Source organism: Rattus norvegicus, chromosome 10 (assembly GCF_036323735.1).
Source record: "Rattus norvegicus strain BN/NHsdMcwi chromosome 10, GRCr8, whole genome shotgun sequence".
Taxonomy (NCBI): Eukaryota; Metazoa; Chordata; class Mammalia; order Rodentia; family Muridae; genus Rattus; species Rattus norvegicus.
In genome coordinates this window covers 104,531,060-104,554,633 of record NC_086028.1, presented here as the reverse complement: position 1 = coordinate 104,554,633, position 23,574 = coordinate 104,531,060, and the positions used below count along the sequence as shown (strand labels likewise).

Genomic DNA, 23,574 nt, shown 5'->3' with positions numbered 1-23,574 from the left:
CATTTCCCCGTTTCTTTACTACTGAAATATGGCTGTCGTGCTGTGTCGTGCTTTCCTCTGGGTTAGAGGCACACTGAGCCGTGCTTTCTGGGTTCAGGCATCATCTTAAACGCTCCTGTTGGTCCTCGGTCTGTGGGCCATACTCTGCATGTGCATGCATGAGTGCGTGAGTGCGTGTGTGCGTGTGTGTGTGTGTGTGTTTGTGTGCCTGTGTTTATGCATTGTGTGCATGTGTGTGGGGGTGTGTGGAAATGTGTGTGTGTGTGCCTGTGTGTGAGCGGGTGCATGTGCTCATGAATGTGTAAGTGTGAGCATGTGTATGTGTGAGTATGCACATGTGTGTGAGAGCATTGTGAGCACTGCCTGTGTGAATGTGTGCATGTACATGTGTGCCTCCGTATATGCATTGAGAGTGAATATGTGTGTGTGCATGCAAGCTAGTGCACCTGTGTGCATGAGCACGTGTGTGAGAGCATGTGTGTGCATGGGTGAGTATGTGAGCATGTTTGAGTGTGTGTGTATGCATATGAGTGTGAGTGTGTTGGTTGATCTTCCTGCCTCCACATCCAGAGTGAGGAACCCCTCCCTGATGCTACACACACGCGCACCTGCACACCCCCCCACACACGCACATACAGAGGCTCCTTTCTGCTTCTCATCTGGAATCTTATAAATAAAGCCATTTTCTCAGGTAATATTTAATTTATAAAGAGTTAGTGGTGTCCCCAGCCCACCGAGCCGTATGTAGCTTTGGGGACTTTGGGAAAAGTCTGCCACAGGCTTCTCTGCAGGCTCTTTCTCTACAGTCTTGGGATATTATGGCTTTTGCTTACCATGGAGAGAGAGAGAGAGAGAGAGAGAGAGAGAGAGAGAGAGAGAGAGAGAGAGAGAGAGAGAGATTCTTTGCCAACAGTGGACAGCTATAACCCTTCACACTTTAATGACTTCACGTTCCTGGAGTTAGAGGTATATGCACATATGTGTACAGGGGACATCGTGGGGACTTAAGAGTTTCCCACTTACCCTCCCTGCAGCTGCAGAGAGGAGGAGCCTGAGGATGCTAGCAGACCATGGAGTCACGCTTAGACATTCCATGTGTAGTCCTCAGCTGGATCATGAGCTTGCCCAGCTCAAATGTGGGGACACGGTACTACACTCTGCACACACAGCACACAGTAGGGGCACACTCAGCACAAAGTGGGGGCACACTCAGCACACAGTGGGGGCGCACTCAGCACACAGTAGGGGTGCACACAGCACACAGAAAGGCACACTCAACACACAGTCGGGGTGCACACCCCCATAGTGGGGGCACACTCAACACACAGTGGGAGCATACTCAGCACACAGTAGGGATGCACACCGCACATAGTGGGGCACGATAACTATGCTTCAGAGGGTGAGGAAATCTCAGTTCCCGCCCCCACAAATGAGACCCCTTTTGCTGACAACAGGAGTAGCAGATGGTGGCCGTGACCCTGGGGCCCTGTGGAGAGTAGGCACTTAACTCCTCTCTTCCATCTCTCAGCCAGCCCTGGCCTGGCTCCTCTCCAACTCCACCCTCCACACTCTTCTGATGTTGTGGTGGGGGCTACCTGAGTGGAGTATGAGAGTAACAACCCCACAAGCCTACAAAAGCTGTGGCTGCGTGGCTGCGTGGCTGCGTGGCTGCGTGGCTGCATGGCTGCGTGGCTGCGTGGCTGCGTGGCCCCAGCCTGTGTTCTGTGGTATTCTGTGCAGTGGGTGAGGGATGGATGGCGCTTCATACAGCAGAGAGGAGAAAACAAGCCCCCATGGTGGACAGGTTGCTGGGTTTTCTCTCATTCAACCTGGGTCAAAGAAAACAAAACAAGACTGAGGCTTTTGGTGGGGCATGGCCAGGGCGGGTGTGGGATAGTGAAGATTTTTATCGAGTCTTCTGTCCCTGTATGGTTTTACTGGAAAAGTGGCATGTGCAGAATTTCTGGAGTCAGAGCAGGGAAGAAAGCTATGTAATTACAGAGGGTGCACACCCAATGTGACAGTGGACACAAGGTGTGTTATGGGCGTCGGGGACAGTTACCCTGCATATACAGGGATATCCTAGAGGCCCTGACTACGGGGATGAGGGAGTGCCCTAGGAGAGGTTCCAGATCTCATGAATCCTATAGGCAGAGGGAGATTTACCACAAGACCACCTATGAATGCCTTAGCTCTGTCTGTCACCTGGTCTTTCTTAGATCTCAAATCCTGTGAACTGTGAGCTCCCGAAGGCTGAGTTCACCAATGTCGTCAAAGCAAAGTTGGATGTTTCTAACAAGGGTTGTGGCTAGAGTGGAGACGTGATCTGACCATTCCTATTGAAAGAGAGGGACAAGGTGTCTGTGGGGTGTGTATGTGTCATGTCCGGTTAGAGTCTAAGCCAGAGGAGACAGGAACTGAGGCTGGAAGGGGCCATGGGAGAAGGCAGGGAACAGCTTGGTGGGAGACAAGCGTCCGTGGTGCTGGGGAGTCAGAGGAAGCAGCAGGAAGAGCCTAGGTGTTCAGTGGATGGGGGCGGGGACCACATGAGTGACTCCCTAGTGGCAGGCCCTCCACTACTGCCCCTTTGCCTTTGGCTTCTTGCCAGCATCTGTTTTATATTAAAGGGGAGGGGTTATTTCCAAGGCGAGCATTTATTTTTGTCTTATCCGTTTTCCTTCCCTTCAGGTTGAAAAGCTGCCTGTGAGAACCTAGCCTTCTTTTGTGATCCCGCTCTGTCTGGGCGCACACACACCATACTAAGGAAGCCTCATCAGGTCCTGCACGGGCCCCTGGCAGAAAGTAGACAGCACTCCAACAGGTAAGGCCACGAAACTCCCCTGCTCCTGCCTTGGCATCCGAGTTTGTGGCGAGAGTCACTCTAATAAGACCACTTCAGCTTCCGGAAGGCGTTGCGCGGGGAGGCAGTGGCAGGGTGTCCTGTGACTATGTTTGCGGTTCATTGCGTCTTCGTGGCTTCTAAGAGTTGGTTAAGTCAAAGCGAGTCCCCAGGTCCCCAGGAAAGCATGGCCGTTGACTTTGTTCTCTGTGTCCTGACATTCATCAGCACATTTGGGGGAACTTAGTCTGGGGAGGAGAGTAGCTTCGTGGTCTGCTCCTGTCGGATTGTCAATATGAGATGCATAACTGGCCAGGTCTGGGGATCTGATCATCCAACATAATGTCCAGGTTGCCCTCAAGCCAGTGAGACTCCATCTTGCCACTGAGGTGACAGGTGATTCCCTGTCCCTCAGGCTGAGCAACAGGTTCTGACAGGAGCCACCAGGGCCAGTGTCACACTTAGAGGTTTCAGATTCAACCCGCAAGACTTCATCTGTTTTCCATACAGGGCTTGGGGCCTCTTGAGTTTTGATAATTCCCTAAGCTGGTTTGTAGACCCCAAGAAAATGCTGCACACGTGGTTTCGGTTTTATGATACATGACACACAGGAGAGGGCTGTGAGGACCCTGGGGACTGTGCTCCCATGCTTTCTTCCTGGGAAGTTAGGGAGACCCACCCTCCTGGCCTGCCTGCATATGCACCAGCTAGAAAATACTTCAAGCTGTGTGGAGGTTGGAGGATGACTTCTAGGACAACCCCATCCTGTGGGCTCTGAGGAGGGAGCTCAGGACAGAGCTGGGTAGCAAGTGTCTTTTCTTGATGGCTCATTTCTCTGCTCCCCAGTGACAGATTTTACTGGGTCAAGCGTTTAGTAGGAACACAGGGCAGTGGGCGGCTTCTCCAGAGCCCTCTGCAGAGTTTGTGGGTAAGAATTCTGCATGGTACTGATGCCTCTCCAGGGACACATGCACTGTCCCCTCATGACTGACCGAAGCTCTCTTCCCTGGGGTTTTCTTCTTGTACAAGGCTCACTGGTCCAGAGACTTCCCTGTATATTACTCAGCAAGGTAGCCCCAATCTCTGTGATCATGTGACTATCAATCCGTGATCACGTGACTGTCTCTACAGTGTGCACGAAAGGGATATGCCCTCAGCAGACACTGTACTTAGGTTTTTGATTTTGCACCTTCTCCTGAGCTAGAGGTCTGTAACAAGCTGACGTTTCTGTAACAAGCTGACATTGGACCGTTGCAGTTCTGACTGACCACATGGTCATGAGGGGAAAGAGGAGGCAGCATGCTGAGTGGGCGAGCGATGAAACTCATGAGGTCGGGCGCAGTCATTGTGTCCTCACATTTCTCAGGATATTGGATGCAGCCCTTGGTAGATGGAGGATTGCCTGCCTCCGAGCATCTCTGATGAGCCCAGGAAAAAGTCCCTCGTGGAGTTTGTAAGCCTGTAGATGGGGAGTGGGCTGGGCTGGGGAACAGCTGCTGTGTGTTATAAGTAACGTCCAGGGGTGCAGAGGCCGAGGGGGACAAATGGGATGTGCTGAACTGACCAATGCTTGGGAAAGGAGGCGCCACTGTTCGTGCAGGGACAGGTTGTGATGCTGATGCTCCAGGTAGGGATGTGTGGAAGCATTTAGAAGATGGGTATGGAGGGTTAAGGTCAGAGTTGAATGGCTGAGTGGAAAGTGGGCGGAGTGCAGATGGATCCAGTGCCCAGGGGCTGGGGTCCGAGGCCTCGGGGGTAGGGTGGGGTTGTAATCTGTTAAAACCAGCAGCAGCCACTAAAGGGTTCTGAGTCAGGGGCTTCCTCTGCTGTGGCTCAAGCCTGATGAGATGAGGACAGTGCTGCCTCCTGTGAGGGTCAAGGCAGGGAGGTCGGAGTTGAAGCCGGGGTTAGTTCAGGGATGCTGTAGGGTCAGCAGTCTGGCCTGGGACTGGACCAGAGGTAGATACTGGGCCAAGCTTGAGCTGACTCTTGTCCTGTGCTGACTGAGATGTCCCTGCTCAGTGACCCAAGCCATGCTGGGAGGTCCTCAGTGTCCCCTTGTCACTCTAAGATCATGGCTTGTGGCTCCCGAGAGCCTCAGAGGGACTGGGTCTTGCAGCTGGCCTCGGGCGAGCTCTAGTGTCCTGCTGCCGGACGCTGGAGCTCCTGACTCTACCCCCGAGTGAGGACACCTGGCCCAGATTCACCTTCCTGGGCTTCAGAGAACCATTGTGCCCAGCAAGGTAGTTCTCTGGGGTCATTAAAACTGAAAGCACAAAGCCCAGTAGTCCAGGATGGACCTGGGAAGTCCAGGAGCCAGGTGCCTTTACATGGAGAACTTTGCCCAACACACTCACATTCGGACCTCGGTGGGTTTAGAAGGTGGCTTTGACAGCTGCACATCTAAGTCTTGTCCTTCCTGTGGGGTGAAGGCAAGGGGGCTGTGGACTCACAGGGAGCCCATCTTCTAAAAGAAGATAGTGTGTCCCAGCCTTCTGTAGGTGGCCTGGCTAACCTGTGTGTCTTTTCAGCAGCTCTGACAGAACTGTCAGGTCAGAAACATGGATGAGTGGCCTGGTTTGTCAGGCTGCTGACTCCTGCACATGTGCACATACACGCGCACACGCACATACACACACACACACACATGCACACGCACATGTTACACACCAGAACGATGCCTTGTGATGTCAAATCTGCTGCCGGTGTGTGAGAGTTCCTTGCTCTGACTCTTTGGCGAAGAGCTTCTCCTTAAGAGTGGTTTTGAGGTCAGAGATGAAGAACCTGGACTGGAAGAGCGTGCTGCAGCCTATGGCTGAACAGAGCTGGGTCACAGTTCCGGGAACAGCTTCGCCATGTAGCTCACTTAGTGTGATCCCTTCCACTGCCAATATGTCCTGTCCAAGGGGCAACAGGAGAAGAAATGATTTCCTCCTGCCTTCGACCCTGCCCTCTGCATTTCTCGTCTTTAGGCAGGACCTTGTCCTTAGGTCTTATTTAAAAGCACAGCCCTTCCAACACGGAGCCAATTTGGATCTTACCGTGCAGCCAATCCCAAGCCTTTATTATAAAGCATGGGCAGACATTAATTTTCTGCAAAATGAGGTGTTGCAGTGGCCAGTCTGTGGGCAGGGGTCCGTCAGACATGCTGGAAGGAGACGTCTGTCACCCACCAGTACAGCAGATGTGCCACCTTGCCTCGTCCCTTCTGCTGTCCCCAAGTTCTCAGGTCCTCCCAGCCATATTTGTATCCATTGCCTGTGTCACTCAGGGGGACCAGAGGTTGTGACCAGTGTTCCTTCTCCGGATGTTTTCAAGAGGGGAGAGCTGCTCAGGCTCAGGAGCCGAGGGAGGGGAGCGTCAAGCCTTCCACTCCTTTCTGTGCCCCTACTGAGGCTGGGGCCCTGCAGGCTGGGGCGGAGCATGCATGTTTGCGGTTGAGCTGCTGGCACCCTACAAGTGCTAAACGTTGGAAGACATCCATCTCCAAGGCCCCCACCCTCGAGCCGTGTCCCATGAGCACAACAGGCGACATCCCATAAATCATCTCCGAATGAGCGTGCTTCCTGCACTCATCCATCACGCCTGGCTCTCCTCTGCTTGTTTTTAAAAGCTGTTAAACCAGAATCCATCACAGGGGATGCCGCCGACACCTTGGGCTGAGCCGTACACCAGCTGCCTGAATCTGCGGTGGTTACTGAGGTCTCCTGGTGTGGGGAGGAGTGTGATCATGGCTTTGTCCAGCCATATCAGAAGCCACTTAGAGACAGACCTTCCTATCTGTCTTTTCGGAGCCTGCCCCACTGTGCCGCTGGGCAAAAGGGTTGGGGCCCACTGGACCCACACAGGGCTTCCTGGGCAGGACTCCTGCTCTCATCTGGGCTCCTTCTAATGGTTTAATTAGGGAATTTCACTGGAATGAGCTCTGAGGATGCACAATGCTCACCCATGGTTTTGTCCCCACTTCTCCTGACCTGCTCCCTCCTCCTGACTTTCTCTCCTCTTCTTCTCCCTCTTCCCTATTTATCCTCGTTTTCCCTATTCCTCCTTTTCTTTCTGCCTCTTCTCCCTCTTCCTCACTCTTCCTCTTCCTCCTCTCCCTCTCCTCCCTCCTCTTCCTCCTCACTCTTCCTCTTCTCCCTCCTCAAACCTCTTCCCCCTCTTCTCCTTCCTCTTCCTCCTCTTCTCCCTCTTCTCCCTCCTCCCCCTCCACTCCCACTTTCTTCACCTTAGGTTTCCATATGCCTTCTTCCCAGGCCTACTAGCCCAGCTCCATGCTTGGTCTCACTGCCCTCTCCCTTTCCCTGTAGTCCTGGGAAGCTGGCAGTCGAGTGACATCCGGGACGTGTCGGGGGAGGTGAGAAGGCTCCAGAGATGGCGTCTCCTCCATGAGAACCCTCGGCTGGAAGCTTCTAGGCATCGGGATGTTTCCTACACAACTGGTGCTGGGCCTGCTCCAGTCTCTAGACAGATGTCACAGGCCTTGGTGGCATTTGTGTATCGTCTCCCATCTGCCTGCAGCGTCTCCTTCGTCCTTTTCTTGGCCTTGCATGTGTTAGTCGAAGGATAAAAACCGCTTGTCGGAGCTGCTTTGACCTCTCCTAAAAAGTAGAAAACCAGGTCAATACTTTTCCCTTGGTGGCTTTGAGCTCTGTGGCAGAGCTAGGAAGGGGCTGGAGGGGGTCACAGAGGATCCCAAAGAGTTCCCCAGGTCTTGACTCTGGGGTGAAATCGTCCAATTAGAGCGCATTAGTTGCCAGGGTGTTAGAACATTAGGAACTATTAGGCTGCTCCGCCTGTGGCTCCTGACCTGGCAGGGAAGGCGTCTCTGGGCTGTGGCTAGCCCTTCTGAGGGGTGAGACAGGATGACCCTGTGGGGGTCATCTCCAGAGCATCGGGGTGGCCACATGAACTGAAGACTAGCTGGTTGTGTCCAGGTCATGTCTTATTGTCCTACGGCGGTGGCAGTCTCCCAGAATCCCAGCCCTCAGGAGGCAGAGACGGGAATCGCTAGAGCAAGCCGGCTAACTCACTTACATACATACATACATACATACATACATACATACATACATACATACATACATTCATTCATACACACACATACAGTCATACATACATACATACATACATACATACATACATACATACGTACGTACGTACGTACGTACATACATACATACATACATACATGTGTGCACGGGTAGTTTAAAACAAGATATGGTTATTCTCAATCTGTCCCGGAGGTCAGAAGCCCCAGAGCAGGAGAGTTGCAGAGGCAACCTATGCGCAGGGCCCTTCAGAGCTCCTGTAACGGTGGCCACAGTGCTTGTGGCTTGTGGCTGCATCTTTCCCACCCTGGCCTCTCTATGACATGGTTGCGCCACACCCACCCACCCAATGTGTACGCCTGATTCTACCCACTTTCATCCATTAAGCACCCTGTCATTGTCTTCGGCCCCTACCTAGGACAGACTCCTCCCAACTGGATGGTGCCTATGAAGTTCCTGTTTTTATGTGTGTTCTGTCACAAGGATTGGGAGCTAGGATGTGAATATGCCTTTGGGGAACATAATTCTAAATCCAGTATCCTCCATGGTTGCTGGGGCAAGGAGAGTCCCAGCGCTGTAACCCTCAGTGGGCCACTCAGACGCTGGGCTCTCTGGTGTCCTCGGGAACACCACTTTGCCTGTTTGAAGACGGTGATAAGGAAGGAAGAAGGAGTCACTCTGTGACACAAAGATGGGTGCAGGAGCCACGAGAGCAATGTCTTGGTCTGTTGCCATAGCTGAGTACCTGAGACTGGGCGGCGTACAAAGAAAATAAATATTTCATATGGTTCTGGAGTAGAAGTCCAAGAACACGGTGCCAGAAACCAGGGAGGCCTTCCTGCAGCATCATGGCAGGCAAGACCAAGCGGGCATTGACACTTGGATCTCTCTCTCTGTGTAAAGTCACTAATGCTACCCTCATGGCTTCACCAAACCCTAATTCCTTCCCAAAGGACGTACACCAGATAGCATTAATATAGACAGGGGAGAATGAGTTTCAGTGTAAGAATTTGAAAGACACATTCCAACCATAAGTGAAGTCTTGAGAACTCCCAAGACCCAGGTAGTTGGGGGTCGGGGAAGTGTTGCTGGTATTGATTGGCTAAGAACTTGGCCACACCCTTTCCATATCCCATAATACCATGGTATGCATTTGTTGTGTGTGCATGTATGCCTATGTGCTTGCACACATGTGGGCTTGTATGTATGTAAGTAAGTATGTATGTATGTATGTATGTATGTATGTATGTATATGTGTATATATCTGTGTGTTTACATGCATGTGGGCTAGCCAGTTTGCTCCAGGGATCCCGTATCTCTGCCTCCTGAGGACTGGAACTCTGGAAGGCTGCCACATCTGCCTGGCTTGATGTGGAGTCTGTGGATCCGAATTCTAATCCTCACACGTGCATAAGAAGCACTTTATCCGGTGAGTTCTCTGCGTAATCCGGAAACCATCTTGAGAGTGAAGTAGCTGGGCCTTAATCTAACTCTTCACAACATGATTCCAAGCACAAACTTTCATACACGAAGAGAGAAACCGGGGTCCTGCCATTCAAGGTCTTCTCAGAAAGGACTGAATAGAGCATCTTAGAGGGAGTTAGGGAGGGGTGCTGAGCAAGGGAGGGAGGAAGCGTCCCTGGAGGAAGAGGAAGTGGGCTTAAGTATCAGAGTGGACAGACAAGTGCTGGGAGTTAGGGCTGCAGCAGGCCCGGCAGATATGGAGATCAGAGGTAGTGGCTGGGAGAAGGCCGAGTGGAAGCTCTGGGACTAAGGACTCCATAGCGGAAAAATTCATGGATGGCCCATGAGGGCTCTAGGAGACAGAATAAATGCCATTGGGAAAGAGAACAGAGGTGATGGAGGAGTAGGAGCTCCAAGCTGCATCCAGGTTCACATGTTGGACTCACAGGAGAGTCAAGCATCCTTAGGGACACTGGTCTCTGTCCTCTCTGTGCCTATGCATCCCACTTTCTCTCAAGATGATGAACTATCTGTGGACAAGGGCCGTCTTCAGGGAGAGCCACTGTCTACAGAAGGAGGGGAGCAACTATGCTGGTCCATCAGGGTAGAGTCAACACAGAACAGCACTCTGGGTTTGGGCAGCCCTGACCCACAGCAATTATGAACAGAAGTTGTGACTAAAAGGCACACTGTGGACAGAGAGACAGGAGTAGTTCTTTGTGGGTCTGTCTACATCTCGTGATTCCAGGGTCAGATGTCTCATCATGGAAAGCCATGAGACTCTCCTATCCATGTTATGTGAGTCTCAGACATGGGGTTCACTGGTGTGACTCTCAGATGGGAACCCAGCTGACGTCTCTGTGTCTGGCTGCATAGGGTCCCCGTTCTGTCCTTCTGCACAGACACAGCACACCATTAGAGGGACAGTTGTGATTCCACTCCGGGAGTGGTCATCAGTGGGGCCTGTACCAATTGGGAGAAAGTTGTTTGTTATGGTCTGCAAGTGTTTCAAAGGCACCTGTGTTCAGAGGAGGAGGGACTGGCATGCGCCCAAGGAAGGGAGAACACAGAGGAGGGGACAGCACAAGTTTGGCTTGAGCTGTATTTGTGTGTATGTGTATGTGTGTGTATGTGTATGTGTGTGTGTGTGTATGTGTGTGTGTGTATGTGTGTGTATGTGTGTGTATGTGTGTGTGTGTATGTGTGTGTATGTAAGTAATGACAATATGTTGTAGGCGTGTGTTTGTATGTGTTGTGTGTGCAAATGCATGTTATGTATATGTATGTGTACACATGCACATATGTGTGTATGTGTGTGCTCCTGCATGTGTGTGTGATGACAATATGTTGTAGGCGTGTGTTTGTATGTGTTGTGTGTGCAAATGCATGTTATGTATATGTATGTGTACACATGCACATATGTGTGTATGTGTGTGCTCCTGCATGTGTGTGTGATGACAATATGTTGTAGGCATGTGTGTTTGTATGTGTTGTGTGTATATGTGTGTGTACACATGCATGTATGTGTGAGCTCCTGCGTGTGTGCGGTAGAAGAGGAAACAAGGGAGAGACAGTGTCACCCTGTCCTCTGCCGGGACAGACAGCTCCATCCTTGACTTCACACCATCGAATGCTGATGAGCTATGGCTGGAAGTGCAGGACGAGGCCTCCTGCGGTTACCACTGGGCGTCGATCATGTTGTAACCACCCTGGCAGGACCTGAGGGCAATCAAAGCTAAACCCACGTTCAACAAAATTCAAGTAGGATGCTCCCCACATGCCACGAGGGGAGCTTCTGGGCTCAGAGCCCCTCAAACAGTGCAGAAGGCTTGGGAATTAATTCCTCAAGGTGACCTGCTCGTGGAGTACAGCCCACCTTGTCTGGAATGTTCGTCATTCCAAGGGTTGCGGGTGTCATCGCCTTGTTAGGCATCACAACTCAGAAAACAGGACCACGGGACAATGAGAGCACTGGAACGTTCGAATCATCACCTCGGTCCTCCAGCACTGACGCTCAGAGTGTGCATGCTGGACGACTCAGGTCAACACTACTCAAAGCAAGGTCCACACGCAGGCCCCGTGAGTCAGGGCTCCTAGCCCCGAGATTGAACACCGCACTTGAGAACGGTGCACTAATCCATTTTCTATTTCTATAGATAAATTCCCGAGACTGAACAACTTTATAAAGCCAAGAAATGTATCTAGTCCTAGAGATTTAAGGCAGTACTGGCACCAGCTCAGCTCTGAAGAGGACCAGTCTTCTGGCAGAGATCTCGGTGGCAGATGCGTGCATGGGAGGGAGAGGTCACACATCCAGACAGGAAGTCAGAGGGGAGAGGGATCTAGTACAATAGCTCATACTTAATAAGATGTGAGTCAGAGTCCTATGAGAGTTACCCCAATCTTTTCTGAGGTCAGGACCCCAATGACCCATGAGGACCCACCTCCTAAAGAGCTCAGCGCCTCAAAACATTGCCTCACCGGGGACAAGCTCCTCCCAACACATGAACTTCGGTGTTGATGATGATGATGGTGGTGGTGTTGATGATGATGGTAGTGGTGGCGATGGTGGTGGTGGTGTTGGTGGTGGCGGCGGCCGTAGTAGTGGCAGGGACACACATTCTAACTACTATAACAATCAACATTTATATTCTTTTATAACATACGAAGTGGAATTTTAACTGTAAAATATACGAAGTTAGTCTTGCCTACGGGAATTAGAACCATAACTGCAGAGGGTTTGAAAGGACTCACAAAACTGGTGTTTACCTAGGTGTGGTTGCTACTGGGTATGTCCTGCATGGTGTTCTGGTTGGTGTTAGAGAATGCTTGGCATTATGGGAAGGCCTAGAGTCGGCTACGGCTTCCGTACCAAGCAGCCTACACTGGGGCCCCGAGGCCCCACCAATTCACCTCCTAGCAGTTTGGAGCTTGAGATTAAGATGTTGGCAGGGTTGGGCTCCAAGCTTCCACTGGGCTGTGGAAGCCATGTTCTCTGGCTTCCCAAGCTCTTCCTTCTGTTCCTGTCCTCATCTCTTGGGAATACGTGGTCAGATTGGAGCAGGACCCACGTGGTGAACCTCACCCTCTTCAGCTCTCACAGGTTGTCTCCAAATCCACTGACTAAGCGTTGATGATTGGGATTTTTATATTGAGATTTTTTTTTTGAGACAGTCTCAGCATGTAGCCCTGGCTGGCCTGAAACTCACTATGTAGGCTGACCTCAAGCACTCAAAGATAGCCGTCTTTAGCTCCTCGGTGCCGAAGCTAAAGACGTGCACCACCACGGGCTTAGACGATGGGTTTTTTAATGTAATTTAGTTTAGCCCAGGAAGGTGCATGAGAATTCGCTGCTGTATTTTTACAACTAATAACCGGTCTTCTATCATTTCAATATTTAACGTGCAGGGTTAATTTTTGTCAAGGTTTTACACTGTAGCCCAGGCTGGCTGCAGCTTAGAGTAAACTCTTCTGCTCAACCCCAAGTGTGGGGTTTATAGACGTGCACCACCACACCTGGACAGGGGGTATAGGTGTACATCACCGTACCTGGCTCCAAAATATATCCCTTTTCCTCATTGCTACTGTGGCATGTGTGGATGAGCCCTAGCAGGCTCATGTGTGTCAACCTCCATAGAACTGGGGATTCTGTGGGTCCCTGGTCTGGTTGGAAATGACCAAAGTGTCACAGCTCTCAGAAGGGAAGCCCATATAGGGCAGGTAGCCAGGGTCCCAGGTCTTGCTTGAGACCGGGGACAGCCGTGGCAGCACCAATGAGACTTGAGCCCGGCCAGCCAGGTGGGTCCGAGGTCCAGTGATGAATGCTTTGTAAAACAAACTCTTCCCTAAAGTGATACAGCTCAGTAAAACAGCCGCTCTCAGGTGGCTCTTGGAGAAATATCTTCGTACTTTATTCCACATGGGTAGGGACTTTATAAACATTGAGGAGTAGGGCGGGATCTGGGGGAAGATAGATGCTTCCCATTGGCTCAGTTTGAGATGTTAACGATGCTCTATTTGCATGGGGGAAGGGCTTCAGGTGTTTTCCCTACAAGGCTGTCATGGTGCAGTGGAGGGTCATGGTTATGTGTTCTAGAGCAGGTGGAGTTTGGCAGGGAGCTGGCCCCATGCCTACCATACTTAATTCTGAGATCTGCGGGTTTGGGCTCACTCAGCCTTACCAGATCGATCATCTGTCTGGTGCAACGGTCCACTTGCGTACACACACACACACACACACACACACACACACACACACGTGTGTTCTGGGGTTCGACACCTGGGATAGATGACAAGTATTCTTGGCTCTTTTTTCTCTGCTGCCTATGGCAGTGGGAAGATGGTCACAGATGGCACTGGATGACCTTTTAGAGTGATGGAGTCACCTGGTCCTGAGCCCCTCCTTCTCCTCAGTCCTTTGGTCTATCGTGGTCCTGGCTTCTGCTTCTCTGAATGTAGCTCTGTGTGTGTGTGTGTGTGTCTGTGTGTGTGTGTCTGTGTGTGTCTGTGTAGGTCTCCAAGATGGCCCTAAGATCGCTTTTTGAAAGGGTGCTATTGTGCTTTCTGTAATTATATTGTTTTGTATCTTGTTATTGTTGAGAAAGGCTTTCGCTCTGTACCCCAGGCTGGCCTTGAACTCCTGGTAATCTTCCTGCCCCAGTCCCCTGAGTGCTGGGTTTGCAGGCGTCAGCTGCCATCCTACCTTTGTTCTTTGATCTGCCCTGGGGAGACCCTGTTCCAGAAGATACCTTCTTCCTTCCTGACATGTAGCATGGGTGGGAATCCTAGGACTCATGGCTCTCTTCGCTGTGTTTGCTTTGATGCCTAGGACTTTTGCTAACCCAGGCTAAAATCTCTGTTCTACTTTCCCCCTGCCATTAACGGAGTATAACGGAAGCGGGTGATGTGATTTTTTGTGGTGAACACGTAGGTGCCTGTCAGAGCTGGAACACACCTCCACACACGTGATGGGCTGTGTGCAGGGGAGAGGAGATTACATGGCTTGTCTTGGATGATGGAGAGGCACGTGGCACTGTGCTGGAGGTGTGCATTTTCTCTCTGAGGGGCTCCCAAAGAGGGGCGATATTAAAGCTCTACCCCCAGGGAACCGGGCATCTGCTTCCAGAAAGGGGCCAAAGGAAGCATTGGCATTTCCCTGAAATCTTCTTTGTTATTCTAAAGCACACGCACATCGTACATGGAAGCCACGGTGTGCCTTTGCTGGCTGCAATGTTACAGCATCCTCTCACAGAATATTCAACTAAAGTCAGTGCTTCAGACAAACGCAGTTCTTTGCCTGTGGGTGATCTGTCTCCTCACCCTCCATCCCCGAGGCCAAGGACGGGGTGGGAATGGAACCCTAGTTTGAGAAGCCCTTGGTAGGGCTGCATGGGAGAGTTGCTATGTGAGTTGTGTGTCGAAGGGTGGTCTAGACTAGAAGAACGCGATTACTGTCTCCACATGACATTTTACCAGGCTATATATGATACTGTGACATTTTGCAGAAGTCCCATAGAGAATAGCAGCCACATGAACACAGGCACCTCAAGCCTATCTCGCCCACCAGCTGTGGTATCTGCTGGTACGAGTCTCATCGCTCACCCTCTATCCAGTAGGGCAAGGATGTGGCGTGGAATCCACTGAGGTGCACGGATGAGGAAGGGACCCATGGGAACTAGATGAAGTGAAAACAGAGTTTCAGTTTCACGGAGCCTTTCAGCTCTCGAGGAGGATTTTCCTGTGAGTGCGGGCTAAGTGTCAGGGTGATGTAGGATGGGCCAAGTACAGGTTTCCTTGAGGAAATCTATGGTCTGGAGAACACAGACGTGTGGGAACCTCCAAGCTGGGCTCAGTTAGTACTCCAAGTACCCAGGAAGCATGAGGTCATGCAAGAGTAAGGGCCGGTGTAATCTAGAGGAGGAAAGGTGACCCATTCCCTCCCCCACACCAGACCATCCACCAGACTCCATTCACATTTAGTCATGGGTCCTGGACACACAGTCACTGACTCGGAACACCTGGTCCCAGTGGAAAGGGTCCCATCAGGAAACCTCAGGCAGTGTTTTAGAGATGAGGTTCAACTGCTTACAGACTGGACAAGAGAGAGATCTAAGCACTGAGATCAACGAAGCCTACAGGGCATCAGAAGAGCAGTGAGCAATCAAGCAATGACTAACAATGTACAGAGAGGGGGGAGGGGAGGGGAAGGGGAAGGGAGAAGGGAGGGAGAGGGGTGGGAGAAGGGAAAACAGAGACAGAGAGAGGGGAGGGAGGGAGGGAGGGAGGGAGAGAGAGAGAGAGAGAGAGAGAGAGAGAGAGAGAGAGAGAGAGAGAGAGAGCGCACATGCTCTAGAAGCCAAACCTAAACAAACAGTGACACTAAAACTAACCCCAGGTCAATATACCTAGCACTAAGTCTCGCCAAGCCATAATCAACCCACAGACATAATCCCATCCTACCTAACTCTAACCACAACCAGAGCCTAGATGTATATATAACTCTAAAGCTAGCATAACGTAACCATATCCAGACCCCAGGCCGATGGGAGCTCTAGTTCTAACATAGCTCTGAATGTGAGCAGAGCCTATTTCTAAGCAATACACGAACTCAAACTGTAGGAGACCCTATCCCAACTACAGCTGTAACCTAGCCTAGCTCTCTCCTCAACATAAAACAGTCCTAAACAACCCTGACATAAGTCCAACACCAAAACCAGCCCCAAACTAACCATCACACTAAACTCTAACCCTAACATTAACTTAGCTCAAATTCTAATCTAACCCTACCTTAGCCTCAACCCTACTCTCTAACCCTAACCTAGCACAAACAGTAAACAAAACTCTAATTCCAACTATTTTACCCTATCTGAGTAGTAAGCAAGATCTAACGTTAACCTAGGATTAACCTAACTGAAGGTCAGCCTCAACCCTATACCGATCTGCACCTTAACTCTAACCCTAATACGGACCTAACAAGATGCTAGTCCTACACATTGTTCTAACCCTAATTCAATCCTAACCAAACCTAACCCTAAACCCACACACTAACCCTAATCATGAGCTACTGATGCTAACTTAACCATAGACCTAACCATAGCCCAGCGTTAACTCAATCTTCACCTAGATGTGACTTTAACCCTATCTTGATCACAACACTAATGTAACCCAAGTCATCCTAACTCTGAACCTAGCCACACCCCAACCCTGATCCTTTTCCTGTCGGGAGCTCTGAGAGCAAGGCCAGGTGTCTGTTTAGAACACAGGGGCAGGAGAGTGAGGTCTGGCCAGGGTACAGCAGTCCTCATCAGACCACTGGGCAGGATGAGGTGACTTAACATGGTGAGGGAACATTATTCTCAAGCACATCAACCCTCAGATTAGAGATTGTCCCAGGGGCTGCAGAAAAGGGGGTGGGGGTAGGACAGCATCCTAAACTAGGGCCAGCCTACCACAAGGCTCAGGTGCCTTGTGCCTATAATCTGAGCTTGAACCTTTGATCCACCTATCCATCTTGCTCTAGGTTCCAGACCACTTCCTCTGAAGTGATCTGTAAAGCTGACACGAGGAAAAGGAGGGTTTTCTTTTCTGGATCTACATCCATCTATATCTTTTTGCCTCTGCTTCTTTGAATCATTTACGTGTCCAATCAGCTATCATCCATACATCTATATATCTACTCACTTTCCTACACATCCACCCACCCATCCATCCATCCATCTATCCATCTACCCACCCACCCATTCATATATCCATACACCCACCCATCCATATATCCATCCATCTACCTATCCACTCATCCATCCATTCATCCATCCATCCATCCATCCATCTACTCATCCATCCACTCATCCATCCATCCATCCATCCATCCACCCACCCAACTCCCTACCCACCAGTTTACCTATGCATGTACACATATCTGACTGTCTGGCTGTATATCCATCCATCTGTACATTCTTATCTTTAATATACATATATATGCCTGGCATCCATCTATATATGTATAAAGATGTTATTGATCTGTCCATGCATCTGTTGTCTTTCTGCCTGTCCATTAGCTATGTATCTATTTTCCATGATGATACCTCTATTTCTTGATCCATCATCCCCACTGTTTATCCCTGCATCTAACCACACACCTATTACCTGTCTCCCCGCCATCTTCTCATCCATTCATCATTTACCAGTGACTGCAAACATGCATCTGTTCATCTCTCCTTCTATCTATCTGCCTGGAAACCACGGATTCATTGATTTGTATCATTGCTGTAGAGTTTATATTTAAAGCTTTATCCATTCTTGGCCTTATTATGGGGCTCAGGCTGGCAAGCCAGAGGGTCAGGTCCATGCTTCTTTGTTCTGGAGTCTTTCACTCTTCACGGGGGCCTCCTTCAGCTCTCCAGACTCAGACAACCAGACTTTGAGGGTAAGAAGGCAGGGAGGGAAATGGAAACCAGCGAGGAGGGTCCATCATTCTATCCTGGTGTCGGAGAAAGACAACCTCCAGGTCCTTATATCAGGAGCCTGGGTGGGGAAGAGGATCACGCTGGGGATGGGCAGGGAAACTGAGGCTGAGACATGTGTAGAAGAAGAAGAGGAGGAAGGGAAAGAAAGAAGAGGTGGGGAGGGAAGGAGAAGGAAGAAGGAAGACATCCTTCCAGAGACCATGCTCACAGTCTCTACCCTTGCCAGAGAGAGAAGCATTGACTTCTGAACTACAGTCACAGGAGGCGTCATTAAACTGAATCATGGGAAACAGGCCCTGGCTGCCAGAGTCTGGCAAGAAACCAGTGGATCACATCCCACTGAGTGTGGATGCTTGCTGGGATAGGGCCTGAGGTTGAGTGGGGGATAGGACGGGCTCGCTGACCACAGACAGCACACAGCTGGGATGCATGGCACAGTCCCGGGTAAAGGATAGATGTCTGGGAAGATGGTGGAGAGGGACGGATAGTAGGTATGTGGCTAGAGGCCTCACATCCCCAACATCCATGTGTGTGCAAGAATGACCTCTTCTTAAAAGAGGCGTCAGTTTGAAAGAGACTTCTGGCGAAGATGAGTAGGCTTTCCCACCCTTTCCCTCCTCCTGGCCCCACAGTCAGCTTACACAGATACTCACCATCCTATGCACCATGTGACCCATGTGTGCACAAGGAAACCACTGAGGTGGCTGACTCCCACCATGGCATTGCCTGCCAGGTCTGATCCTAGGAAGTCCTTCTCACCATTTGTGGCCCTCATCTGAGGTGAGGGGAGCGCTGTGCTTCCCCATAGAAACCTTTCTTCCAATACCTAGAGTTTACCCTGCAGCCAGTCACCAGGCCCCATAGCAACCATGGCTGGCAACAGCGCCTGGCACCTTCGAGAAAAATTAACAAAATCGCTTTCCTTTGGAGAGATGGGGCGAGGAGGCTCCTGGCTTCTTGTTATGTAATAGAACAATCTCTGAGGTTCGGATCACATCCTCGGGTCCAGGGTTGATTGGGAGCTGAGGTGGCCCTCCAGGTGCCTTGGAATAGCTGGTCTGCATACGTCCTTGGGAGGCACGAGGCCCTGTGTGGAGCTGAGGGTGGAGGGAGAGACTCTGATGCCCTCTCCCCAGGGGTGAGTGTGAATGGATACCACCCCTTCTCCTCTCCAGCACAGCCTGGGAGCGGCTGGATTGACCGATCTCACAGCCCCAAGTCCATCCCTGGCTTTCAGGACAAACTCAGATCACCAGGGTCTAGGGAAGCCCCGTGATGACCAGGAAAACAGTGTCCAGGGAAGAATGAGATTGATCGTCCAAGCTCCGGCTGGGGACCAGAGGATGGGAGTAGCCATGAGGGCCAGGTAGAAAACACTAGCCAGAGATGGATGGCCCTGGGCTGTGACCCCCACTGCTTAGAGTCTCAACAACCATGGGAGCAGTCTCTGAAACACCAATGTGTCTCTAGTTCAGGCCTGTGGTGGAAACATCAGGATAGGTTAGTCCTGGAAATTATGGCAGAGAGCAAAAGAACCTTCACTTTCAGAGAGCCATGGGGCAGAAGCCAGAAAGCTCTATCAAGTGGTATTCAGAGCAACAACCAAGGCAGGGAGGCTCCCATGCACAGGTGGGACTGTACTGCCGAGGTCAATGGCCCCATGTCCGCCCTGGACCAGGCAGATGAGAATCCACAGAGCCTGTCACCAGGCTACCTTCAGAGCCACTCCATTATCGTTGCCCTGGTTGGAGTCTGGGTAGGGCCTAGAAGGCTGGCAGACCACGGTGGCAGCCTTTGGCTCAGCCGCCCTCCGGCTACTCTGGCTAGTTAACATGCAAGCAGTACGTCGCTGGGAGAAATTTAGATTTTTTTTTTTTTGCATGTGCGCTTGCATGTAAATGCGGGTAGGTGCTGTCCTGATTGATGGCAATTAGCATTTTCTAACGGGAACAGATGTTCGGATTGCCAGGAGGCTGGTACCTACCGCCCACGCCGCCATCTGCTTGGCTGGGCAGGGCCGGGGGGGATGCAGCCCCGTCCCGAGGCCCGCCATTCCTTGGTGGTGTGTACTTAACAGGATTGTGTGAGATTGTTTCTGGAGGGAAGAAAAATAATAATAAAGATGTTTTCAGGGTTATAAATAGTTCATGCTGTTTATTATGGGATGCAGCTCCGCTCTAACTAGCAGGCTGGGTTTCTGTGTGCCGTGAACAAAGGGAGAACTGAACAGAATGCAAAATGCCAGCTCCATGCAGGGCAAGGGAGGCTGCCTGGGAAGCCGGGGTTGAGGGGTCCAAGACCCCAGAAGGACTAGGGAAGGTGGAGAGGGAAATTGGGGAGTGGGGTGGAATGGAGAAGCAAGACAGGGCTTTCAGTCTTTGACTTCTAATCCCAGAAAGCCAGAATTTCTGATTAGATTATCTGACTTCTCAAGGCTGTGGCAGGTGGGATGGGCTCAGAGATGGAGCCACGCCCTGGGTCCTACTTACCCCTGGCACGTCCTCAGCTCTTGGCCCAGGACCATAACCATCTGATTTCACCAGGCTTCTGCAAAGAGGAAGGGATCATTCGTGCACAGGGCATCGCTGTGCCCAGCCAGGCTGCTGGCCGAGGGCAGGGCCAGCCTTGCTCCCAGCTGTCTTGGGTAACGGGTAAAGCCTGGCTATCGTGTGCCTGGCACGTTGCCTCTGGGCGAGTTTTCGTTACCCTCCCAGTAGCCGGCACAAGCGGATTCTCGCGTGTTTTCTTTCTTTCTTTTCTGGTTTCTTGGCTTCTTAGAACAAAACAAGTTTGTTTGTTTGCTTGCTATAAAAAGAGTTACCCTCCCCCCTCCCCCCATCACTGTCTACAGGAAGCAGCCAGCCTGCAGCCCCTTCCTCCACAGGCAGATGTCTGCGGGGGAGCCTGTCACCCGTCCTCCAGGCATGGGGACAGATGTCCCATCTTTCTATCAGGGACACCCTTTCTCTGTGAGCTGAGGCACAGCACCCCACCCCAGGCTTGCTTCGTTCTTGGTTGTTGCTGTTTTTAAGGCACAGTTCTCAACCTCTTCAGAGCGCAGACGTGCAGCACAGTGCCAGACTTCCTGCCTCAAAGGATCAGGGCTTCGTGGTACCCCACACCTGTGCTCTCCGTGTTGGAATGAGGGACAGAGACTGCCCACGACCCACTTTCTCCCTCTTCCAGGCCACTGCTCACATTCCCTCCTGGGTCTTCCTCACTTTTTGTCTGCTTTGCTGTGTTAGGAGTGGCTTAGAGAAGGAATGTGGTTGGGCCCCTTAATGGGAAAGGGGAGGAAAGGACGCCTGACACGACTCTGGAGTACCTGGTGCTTATGTCCTCCTACCTGGATTTTCTGATCCAAGTCCAGCAAAGCCACTGTCAAGTTCCCTATTGGAGGCTCTGCTGGGGCTCAGGGTTCAGCAACGAGATGCTGCTGCTGCTGCTGCTGCTGCTGCTGCTGCTGCTGCTGCTGCTGCTGCTGCTGCTGCTGCTGGAAGAGGAGGAGGAGGAGGATAAGGAGGAGGAGGACGAGGACCATAGGGAAGGCAGGGCATCACAGCATGAAGGACTTGTCCCTGTTCCCTCTCTACCTAGAGATGGACATAGGCCCACAGTCCCCAAAGAAGTAGACATCAGATGTCCCAATGTCTGGGTAGAAGGGAACCTTTGTGAACTGTCAACATGGAAGCCAGTGGCTTGGGTTTGCCTTAGCCTTTGGGAACACAAAGTGTGCACGGGCACGGCCCGCTTTCCTGTTCACCATCCACTTACATTCACGGCTTGCTTCTGCAGCTACCTTTCTTCATCTCCATCCCAGCACTGTCCACATCTGGGCTCGGATGTCCTGCTGTTGTGGGGAGCTGCCTTAAGCACTGTAGGACACTGAGCTATGTACCTATGGGTTCTACATAGGAGAGGCTAGTACCTACCCCACCCCACAGGTTATGACACCCAAGGGTGTCTCCAAGCAAGGCCATGCTGTTCAAATGGAGAACCCCTGCTGGTCTATCCCTGGTGAGTCCACTCCTGACACCTGGGGTGCCTGTCCCATACCCTGTATCCACATGAGCTTTTTTAATCTTGGAAGCGGCCGTACATAGTCTCCTCCCAGCAGACTCTGTTCTTCACCATGACATGATATTCCAGCTGACAGCTATTTTTAGATCGCCCACTGTGTGCTGTCTGGAAGCCGAGGGCTGGTGGCCTTACCTTCTAGAGAGCAGAGAGATAGGGTTTGTGTCAGATAGGTGGATTACACCCCAGGGATGGCACAGGAGTCCCACAACGCTGGCAGCTGCAAACAACGGCCTGTCGTTGCCTTGCAGTTCTGAAGAGCAGAGTGAGGGGATGGTGGAGCGACTCTTCTGCAGGCTTGAAGGAAGGGTGCCCTTCCGCCTACTGCAACCATTGTGTTCCTTGGCTCTCAGCTGCCTCCTTCCTGAGTCTGTCTCCATTGTCCTCACACAACCCTGTGGTCTGTGCCTATCTCCCAGGCTCCCTCCCCCTTTCCTTTCCTCCGTAGATTTTGAGACAGGCCATTGCTATGTAGCCAAGACTGACCTCCCCTGCGTGTTCCAGCTCATTGAAGCCACTATTCCAGCTCCCTCCTTTCTCTTACACAGACACCAACCAGCCATTGCATCCCGAGTCTATCACAGCTTTGTTTCCTGTTGCCGTGACGAAATATCCCGACAATGGCAGCTTAAAGAGGAAGGGTTCTTTCGCCTCACAGTTCCAGGCTACAGCCCATCGCTGTGGGGAAGTCAAGGCAGGAACCTGAGGCAGCTTAGTCATCTATAGTCGAGGGCAGAAAGCAATGGACTAGAGCACGCATGGTGGCTCTCAGCCTGCTTGCTCTGTTCATCCAGTCTCGGATGCCGAACTCAGGGAATGGCACTGCCCACGTGAATCTTCCCAAGTGAATTCATGAAATTAAGATAACCCCTCACAGACGTTCCAAGCTGCCCTTCCAGCAGGGTCCAGACTGTATCCTTCTCATCGTCTGAGGCCTCTGGGCATGGGTTGGAACAGGTCACATGTTATGGAGGTGTAGATATAGACAGTGTACAGTTGACACTGTCTGGTCCCATCTAGATGTGCCCTTAAAATTCAGTGGAGGAGGGACAGTGTGGGAGGGCCCCTTCACCTTCCTTTCCCCTTCTGCTCTGGGTTCAGGAAGAACTGACACCTTGGAAAGTGGTCTTTGCTCTCACATAATATTTTATTAATCATTTGAGAATGTCACATGCATATATTTTGTGATAGACACCCTTACTGCTCTCTCTAAATCCTCTCAAATTGCCCCCATTCCCCACCTCTCCCAATTTTAAGTCCTCCTTTTCATTTCTATTAAGTCTTGTTTGAGCTGCCTGTATATACATGGATGTGAGCTGCCTGTATACACATGGGTGTGAGCTGCCCATATACTCACAGGTATGAGCTGCTCATATACTCATGGGTGTGAACTGCCCATATACTCAAGGGTGTGAGCTGCCCATATACTCATGGGTGTGAACTGCCCATATACACATGGGTGTGACCTGTCCATATACACATGGGTGTGAGCTGCCCAAATACACATGAGTGTGACCTTCCAATATACTCAAGGGTGTGACCTGCTCATATATTCAAGGGTGTGAGCTGCCCATATACTCATGAGTGTGAGCTGCTCATATACTCAAGGGTGTGACCTGCTCATATACTCATGGGTGTGACCTGCCCATATACTCACGGGTATGGGGCCATCCACTGG

General features: G+C 51.3%; 1 protein-coding gene and 2 long non-coding RNA genes across 11 annotated transcripts in view; 2 read left to right on the top strand and 1 right to left on the bottom strand.

Moving 5' to 3' along the window:
- The window catches only part of Rbfox3 (RNA binding fox-1 homolog 3), a 436,924-nt gene that overhangs the window by 101,230 nt on the left and 312,120 nt on the right, over positions 1-23,574 (top strand). For 6 of the 8 annotated variants that reach the window (XR_010055159.1, XR_010055160.1, NM_001413230.1 and 3 more), the window contains 1 exon segment: positions 2,689-2,821. The exons of 1 other annotated variant lie outside the window; for it this stretch is intronic. The gene's annotated coding sequence lies outside the window, so the exon portion shown is untranslated. 8 annotated transcript variants of the gene reach the window in all.
- LOC134480909 (uncharacterized) overlaps positions 1-23,574 on the top strand; it is a 289,699-nt gene that overhangs the window by 79,363 nt on the left and 186,762 nt on the right. Inside the window, exon 2 of the long non-coding RNA XR_010055898.1 lies at positions 2,689-2,821. This is a non-coding gene — a long non-coding RNA (uncharacterized LOC134480909). The remainder of the gene's footprint in view (positions 1-2,688; positions 2,822-23,574) is intronic.
- Positions 17,608-21,312, bottom strand: LOC134480726 (uncharacterized). 2 transcript variants are annotated; one of them, XR_010055486.1, is made up of 4 exons: positions 21,166-21,303; positions 20,309-20,366; positions 19,804-19,914; positions 17,608-18,916 (listed from the first exon to the last, which is right to left on the bottom strand). It is a non-coding gene; the product is annotated as an uncharacterized LOC134480726 (long non-coding RNA). The 2 variants fall into 2 exon arrangements; XR_010055487.1 differs by having other exon boundaries at positions 17,608-19,914; positions 21,166-21,312.